General features: G+C 40.5%; 1 pseudogene; it reads left to right on the plus strand.

Moving 5' to 3' along the window:
* Nucleotides 1-1,692: 1,692 nt before the first annotated feature.
* On the plus strand, nt 1,693-2,816 carry Gm16463 (annotated as a pseudogene).
* The last annotated feature ends 6,115 nt before the right edge of the window (nt 2,817-8,931 follow it).

Below are 8,931 nucleotides of genomic sequence, written 5' to 3' on the forward strand. Positions count from 1 at the left end.
TTTAATTGAAATATATTTTTCTCACACATTACGTCCTAAGTACAATTTCTCCTCTCTCTACTCCTCCCAGTTCTTCCCCACCTCCCCTCTCACGTGGATTCATCTCTTTCTGTCTCCCATTAGAAACAAAGAGGCTTCTGAGGGATAATAATAAAATAAGAAGACAAAACAAAAACTAGCAACTAGAATAAGACAAAACAAACAGAAGGAAAAGAGCCCAAGAACAGGCACAAGAAACAGATACAGATGTAGAGACCCATTCATTTGTATAGTCAGGAATCCCATAAAAACCTTAAACTGGATGTCATGACATACACAAAGAACCTGTAGGTTGAAAAAAGAGAAGAAATATACAAAATAAAACAAAACAAAATAAAAATAAAAAGATTTTTTTAAAAGAGGAAAAACTCTGATACGACAAGGAAGCTCCAAAAATGTTTTTGAGTTTGTTTCCTGTTAGCTATTTACTACAGAAATTTGAGTGTTTCCATGGGGCCCTTTTGGCCAACAACTCAATTAGATGTAACCTAATCCCGGTATTGGAACATCATTTTGGTGACTAATGTGGGAACTTAAGGGTTCTTTGGAAAGTCAGTTGGATGGTGTTTTGCTTGGGCAAACATGTGAAGGAACATGTAGTTAAAGTGGACACTTGCGTGAAATGCGAAGACAGACTCCTGAAGGAAGGTTTCACTGAAGCAGACACACGAGAGCGGATGTGCTGCTAAAGCAGCACGGGAAAGGACACGTGATGAAGGAGTCTTTGCTAACAACACTCAAGTATTCATCTGCTTTTTTTTTTTTTTAAAGATTTATTTATTCATTATATGTAAATACACTGTAGCTGTCTTCAGACACACCAGAAGAGGGAGTCATATCTTGTTATGGATGGTTGTGAGCCACCATGTGGTTGCTGGGATTCGAACTCTGGACCTTTGGAAGAGCAGTCGGGTGCTCTTACCCATTGAGCCATCTCACCAGCCCCAAGTATTCATCTGCTTTACATTGCATAGTTGATCTGCATTTCCTGGGATGCCATAGAGAGAAATGCACCAAAAAACCGCCTGCTGGTGTGCTGCAGTTTGTTGCAGCTTCCAAGGACTCAGGCTGATTGGATGCACATGCAGAGGCAAGACCCATGCTGAGGCAAGGCATGTGGATGACATGTGATGTTTGGAGAGTATAGATAGTACTCTATGGAGTTATGGAGTACCCAAGTACCTGGCTGGTACCTAGCTTTTTACCTAGCTGTGCAATGCTTGTGGGTCTCGCGTCTTCACTGATCTTTGCTTCCCTGAGAGAGGCACAGCTGAGAACTTCTGGTGTCCCTCCAGGTCCCTTCTGCAGACTAGAGCCCAGGCTGAGGCCTGGCTGTCTCTGCTAGGTTGTATCATCGCTGTTGCAAACATGACTCTAGGGAACTGGACTGCTGGTGTATCAGTGTGCTGTTTGCTAGTGGATCAAGCTGCCAGTGCTTCCTAACCTGTGAACTGAACTGCTGATTTCTAGACAATACAGACAGAAGTTGTTCCAAAGAACCTTTTAAAATACCTACTTTCCTTATATCCTTCCTTTTTACCTATTTCTGGTGGGTGGTGGGTGACAAGGAAGGTTGAAGTGGTTAAGAACCATCATTAAAAAGAAGGTTAACCTCTTTTTAGTGACACCTCCCAGGAGGTTGGCTATGTCAAGATGAAGCTGAATATCTCCTTCCCTGCCACTGACTGTCAGAAACTCATTGAAGTAGATAACAAACACAAGCTTCGGATATTCTACTCAGCTCATGGCCACAGAAGTAGCTGGTGATGCTCTTGGTGAAGAGTGCAAGGGTTATGTGGTCCGAATCAGAGGTTGGAATGACAATCAAGGTTTTCTTTCTTTCTTTTTAAAAAATTAGACATTTTCTTTATTTGCATTTCAAATGTTATCCCCTTTCCTAGTTTCCCCTCCGAAAATCCCCTATCCCCTCACCCAGTTCTCCAACCCACCCATTCCAATTCCTGACCCTGGCATTCCCATATACTGGGGCATAGAACCTTCACAGGACCTAGGGCCTCTCCTCACATTGATGACCAACTAGGCCATCCTCTGTTACATATGCAGCTAGAGCCACCAGTCCCACCTTGTGTTTTCTTTGATTGGTGGTTTAGTCCCAGGGAGCTCTGAAGGTACTGGTTAGTTCATATTGATGTTCCTCCTATGGGGCTGCAAACCCCTTCAGCTCTTTGGGTACTTTCTCTAACTCCTTCATTGGGGACAAAGTTTTCAATGAAACAAGGTGTTTTGACCCATGGCAAGTGCACCTGCTGTTGAGTAAGGGGCATTCTTGTTATAGACCAAGGAGAATTGGAGAGAGGAAGCGCAAGTCTGTTTGTGGATACACTGTAGATGCCAATCTAAGTGTTCTCAACGTGGTTATTGTAAAGAAAGGAGAGAAGGACTGACAGATACTACTGTGCCTCATCAGTTGGGACCTAAAAGAGCTAGTAGAATCCAAAAGGTTTTTAATCTCTCCAAAGAAGACGATATTCACCAATATGTTGTCAGAAAGCTCTTAAACAAAGACGGTAAGAAGCCCAGGACCAAAGCACCCAAGATGCAGTCTTGTTACTCCACAGGTTCTGCAACACAAATGTTGATGTATTGATCTGAAGAAACAATGCACTAAGAAAAACAAAGAAGAGGCTGCAGAATACGCTAAACTTTTGGCTAAGAGAATGAAAGAAGCGAAAGAAAAGCACCAGGAACAGATTGCCAAGAGACATAGGCTGTCCTCTCTGAGAGCTTCTACTTCTAAATCCGAGTCCAGGCTTTAAGAGTAACAAATAATGACCTTGAAAAAAATATATAGTTACAGGTGACCAGAGATAGAACATTGGTGCTCTATCTGCCTAGTTATTTGGTGATGTCCTTTGGATATATCCTTTATATAGCCATACATTTTTGGAAGCATCTATTTTATTGTTTCTATACAAGTACTCAAATACCACTTAACTTTAGCTGCCTCTCTCTGTAGTCCCTCCCTCATTCCTCGTATTTTCTCTCTTATTCCCAATCTTCCCTCCCCCTTCCATTTAATTCTCCCATTCCTGTCCTCCACATCCATCCCTAACTATTGTACTTCCCCTTCCTAGGGAGGTCTATATGCCACCAGCCCCTTATACTATTCCTAACTCCTGTAGTTATATGGATCATATTTGAATATCCTTGTCTTAAGACCTTATATCTACATATAAACAAATACATACCAGATTTGTCATTCTGGGTTAGAGTTATCCCTCTCAGGATGATTTCCTCCCCCCCAAAATTAAGATTATTTCTATTTGTGTCCATTCAGTTGTTTGCCAAAAGATAGCCACTTGGTGACTTCTATCATCAAAGCTTAGCTAGAGCAGTTTCAGAAGTTCATATAAATTAAATACTTGTGTGTTAGGTTTCTATCACCCAACACATGGTTTTTAAAAGTCATTCACTTAATTTAATATATCAGTGGGGTAGTTCTTTTTATTTCCTAGGTATTCTTTTAGTTGTATAATATTAGCTTTTGAGACAAGTTTTCATACTTTGGCTCAGCACTAATTTTCAGTGCAGGCTGGCCTCACACTCATGAGAATTCTACCTCAGTCTAATGAGTGCTGAAGCAGATTTGACTTAGTTTTATGTTATTTGGGGGAATTTTTTAACATAGTTTTTATTGAAAATCCTTTTTCACTACAATATATTCTGATCATGGTTTCACTCCCTCTAACTCTGAGATCCCTTCTACCTCCCCACCCACTCAACGCCATGCCTGTTTATACACTTCTTCCCCCTCCCCCTCTAATTAACAGCAAGATCAACAAAAGAAGATAAGCAATTTTATAAGAAAAAGCTCAAGAAACACATACAACGTATAAAAACACAAAATTTGAAACCATAATGTACAAGCAAAATATAAGTAAGACAAAAATGACCAAATAAAGCACTATGAGACAAAAGTCCCACAAATTCCACTGAGTTTGTTTTGAGTTGGCTATCTTCTGCTAGGCATGGGGCCTGCCCTGAAGGTTGGTTAATAGAACCAGTGAGACTCCATTGGAAAAAAAGTAATTTTTCCTTTGCCATGGACAGATGTCAATTGGAAATAGCTGCTTTCTTAATTGACAGTATTGTGCCAGAAAGTGTTTGTGAACCCCAAAAGACCACCAAGGAGCTGGTTCCGATGTAATCACATTAGGGTATCTTTATTATAAGCTCTAACTTAGGCGCTCAGCCAACCCTGACACAGCAGGGCAGGAATGTGGAGCAGCCCTGAGCCCTCATCAGGATAGTGTTTTATAGGGAATGGCAAGCAAGCAAGGGGTGTTAAGTCAACAGGTGGGTGCTTTGAAGCAAAATCATGAATAATAAAAAACAGTTTGAAGGTACACCTGAAACAATCAGACTAATTTTGATTGACTGTCGCTAGGAAGTAACTCTGGGGTATGGGCCAAGGACAAGCCATGGTGTACTTGGATGTAGCTTGGGCTCGTCTGTGAGTCAAATTCTCAGGCACTTTTCCTTTTAAGATGGTGGCCAGTCCCAAGATGGAGTAGGTTTGGCCTGTCAACAGTAATTGCACATATTTATGAGACACAAAGTGTTGTTTCAATATGTATACACTGTGAAATGATTAAATCAGAATAATTTGCTTATCTGTCACTTCAAATATTTCTCACCTTTTAAAATGAGAACTGTTAGGAGCCCTGCGTGGCAGCTCATGCCTGTAGTTTTAGAAATCACAAGGCTTAACAGAAGGGTTCCAGAGAGTTTAAGGGAAGCCTGGGGTGCAATCTGTGATCCTGTCTCAACACCCTCAAATCCTCTTTCAGCTATTTTGAAATATATAGCACTGTTAATTATATTTCTTGTATTTGCATCAGCACACTCAGATTTATTCCTCTCATTGAACAAACTTTATACCTATTGACCATCTTTTTTTCTTTACCCCTTCCCACCCCATCCTAGCTTTTAATAACCACCTTACAATTCTCTTATGTGAGTTCAATTTTTCAGATTCTCATAGAACCAAGATAATACATTATTTGCCCATTGGTGCCTAGCTTATTATAAGTAAACTCATAATTTTAACTAAATTCACCAACAGTTTCAAAAATGATAAAATTTCCTTCTTTCCTTCCTTCCTTCTTTCTTTTCTTCCTTTGTGATGCTGGAGATCAAATTCAGGGTTCATACATGCTAGACATTCCATGACTGAACTACAGCACAGAACCTTGCTTTTTATTAAAATCTGGACAGTATTTAATTGTTTATATATACCAAATTTTTGAAAATTAAGGGTGGTCCCTTAGTTTGTTTTTATATCTTACTAATTATAAAAAGAATAATGTAATTACCAAAAAAGCAGTTGTCCTTTTCCATTATTAATTTCTTTTCATTGCTAAGATTGAATTAGGTGAGTGTAACAAAGTTAATTTTTAATCCATTTATATATTGATGCATATTTGAATTATTTTCAGGTTGGGATTTTATGAATGAAGTTTTCATGAAGATTCTTTCACAGTTCTTTCCAGGCACATGTGTGTTTGTTTCGTTTTTGTTTTTTTGTTTTTTTTCAGATTATAAATACTTAGGACTAGATTTTGGGGGTGAAAAGATGGGTCTCTGTTTAACTTGTCCAAAGTGTTTATAGCAGTTTATATCCTTGCTGTGTCCTCACACGCCCTTAGCATTGTGTTTTACATATATAAAGATTAGATGGTATCTAGCTTCTGATACATTGATTTATTACCTGTAAAATTAACATAGCCAGGGTGAGAGAAGTAGACTGGTAGACTATAGTAAAAGACCCCTCCCATTTGACCTAGACACACTTCCAGATCTGCAGTCACACTCTACTGCTGTTCACACTGGGGCTATACTACTATGGGAAAACTAACACCATACGCTAGTCAGTAACTGAGATACTATCTATCTTAAACTTGCTTCAATACCTAGGAAGACCAGCAGTCTCAACTTACCTGAACTAAACTGAGCCACAAATCAGGCAGCATAGATGAGCTGGTCTGAGACCCCCAACACATATACAGCAGAGGACTGCCTAGTGTGACCTCAGTGGGAGAAGATGCACCAAGTCCTTAAGAGACTTGAGTCTCTAGGGAGGGACTTGTTCCTGCAAGCTTTGACTCAAATATATGATATATAACTAATAACTAACCAGAACCTAACTGCAATTCTAATTTCAAAATATTCTCTATAACATTCCCTATCAAAGACCCCAAAATTCCCTGCTGAAATGAAACCCATGAATTTGTCACCACAGAGAAAGCTAAAGGATCAGGTAAAAAATGCAAAAGACTCCTATTATGTGTTTCTCAACATACCAGGTACTCACATCATGACATTCCAGATTTTGTAATCAGTGACTATGCTTTGTCCTTATCTATAAAATGAGTGTATCAAATTGCAGGTAGTAGGGCCAAAACATTTGATGAGAAATATATATACATATATACATATGTACATATATATACACATATATGTATGTATATATACATATATATATCCAAAATATCTTGAAAAATATGTCTTTTGCTGTCATTACTATTTTTGTTGGTTTTGGTTTTTAATTAACTTATTTACAATCCAGCCATTGCCCCCCCCCCAGTCCTCCTCCCCCTGTCCCTGAGAGGATGCTCCCCAACCACCACCTTTTCCCCCTCCCTGGAGACTTAAGTCTCTTGAGGACTTGGCACATCTTCCCCAGGCAGTCCTCTGCTGTATATGTGTTGGGGGCCTCAGACCAGCTCATGTATGTTGCCTTGTTGGTGGCTCAGTTTCTGGGAGCTCCCAGGAGTCCAGGTTAGTTGAGACTGCTGGTCTTCCTATGGAGTCCTTCCTCATCCACTTCCTCTATCCTTCCTCTTAACCAACCATTGGATCCCTGACTTCAGTCAAATGATTGCATGCAAGTATCTTTGTCTGTCTCAGTCAGGTGCCTGTTGGATCTCTCAGAGGGCAGCCATGTTAGGCTCCTGTTTGTAAGCACACCATAGCACCAGTAATAGTGTCAGGCCTTGGTGTCTCCCATTGAGGTGTATCCGGAGTGTGCCTGGTCACTGGACCTCTTTTCCCTCAGTCTCTTCCCCATTGTTATCCCTGCATCTCTTTTATACAGGAACACTTCTGGGTCAGAAATTTTGACTGTGGTTTGGTAACACTACCCCTCCTCTTGAGGCCTTTCTCTATTTACTAGAAGTGGACTCTTCAAGTTTCCTCTCTCCCCTGTTGGGCATTTCATATAAGGTCACTCTCATTGAGTCCTGAGAGTCACCTCTCAGGTCTCTCTAGAGTGTATCCCTACCTCCCACCCTCTGAGGCTGTATTCTTCTGGACCTCTGGGCTTCTCTACTGTCCCACCCCTTACCTGATCCTGTTCCCCTTTTCCCCTCTCTCTCCCCTTCCTGCCCAAATCCCTCCCTCCCTTTGCCTCCTGTGATTATTTTCTTCCTCCTACTAAGTAGAATTGAAGCATCCTCATTTGGCCTTTCTGCTTGTTGAAGTTCTTAAATTCAGTGGATTGTATCCCAAGTATTCTCTACTTTTTGGCCAATATCCATTTATTAGTATGTATGCACAATGCATGTCCTTTTGGGTCTGGGTTACCTCACTCAGTATGATATTTTCTAGTTCTATCCTCCATACCAGAGGAACACATGCTCCACTGTGTTAATAGTACCCTTATTTATAATAGCCAGAAGCTGGAAAGAACCCTCAACAGAGGAATGGATACAGAAAATGTGGTAAATTTACACAATAGAGTACTACTCAGCTATGAAAAACAATGAGCTTATAAAATTTTTAGGGCAAATGGATGGAACTATTTTTTATTATCCACTTATATCCTAATATCAGCCCCCCTCTTCTCCCAGTGTCCCCTCTCACATTTCTTCCTCTCATTTCCCCATCCCCTTCTCCTGTGAGCAGGGAGATCCCTCTGGGTATAATTTCCAACCCCATAGCCCCCTTCACGCAACCCACTGGAACATCAAGTCAGAGTAGGACTAGGCATGTCCTCTCCCATGGAGGCCAGAGAAAGCAGCCCAGGTAGGGGAAGGGGATCCACAGACAGGCAACAAATTCAGAGACAGTCCCTGCTCCAGTTGCTGAGGGACCTATATGAAGACCATGCTGTACATCTGCTACTAGGTGGGAGTGGGGCGCTAGATCCATCTTGTGCTCTTTGGTTGGTGGTTCAGTCTCTGGGGATTGTCATTGTTTTTCCATCATATCACAGCTATACTTTGATTTTGTTTTAAATAAGCAGCAAAATGAATAAATTCCAAAAGTGAAAATCCATTGCATTTCCCTCTTCTCATCATCCCATAGTTTTCCCCTTGTTCAAATAACATTTATGAAGCTCAGAGCTCATGAAAGTAATGTCCATTCACTAAATCTCTTCTTTCCTCTAAGTGATAACAAGGTTGCTGGTGTAGTATATTCTCAGAGTATATCCCAAAGCTTCCTTGGATCAAATAATAAACAACTGAAAGGAGATACAGGAGAGAAATTAAGAAATGGAGAAAGGAGTGATGTTCTTTCTTCAGGTGAGATTTCACAAGTCATAGTAACCACCACTGCTGCATATAGCAATGCTTTCAGTACACTACTGAGGAGAAATTTTTACCTCAGGGACACTGATGTCTTAGCACATTATGTAAGCCCCTTTTCAGTAGAGTCCATGATGTTAAGGAACATAGTCATGTACCTAACCAAGCTCTCTGTGTACTCATAAGCAGTTACCACCCACCAGCTATCCCCAGAATTCATTTTTGTTTCAAATTATAAGTTGTGAGAGCTTGGAGTATAATACTGAAGATTCAGTGTTCTGGAGACTTCTGTGCTAGAGAATTTGGGACACAGTGTTGCAAATCATTTGAGGTCTTCAAATAC

Source organism: Mus musculus, chromosome X (genome assembly GCF_000001635.26).
Source record: "Mus musculus strain C57BL/6J chromosome X, GRCm38.p6 C57BL/6J".
Taxonomy (NCBI): Eukaryota; Metazoa; Chordata; class Mammalia; order Rodentia; family Muridae; genus Mus; species Mus musculus.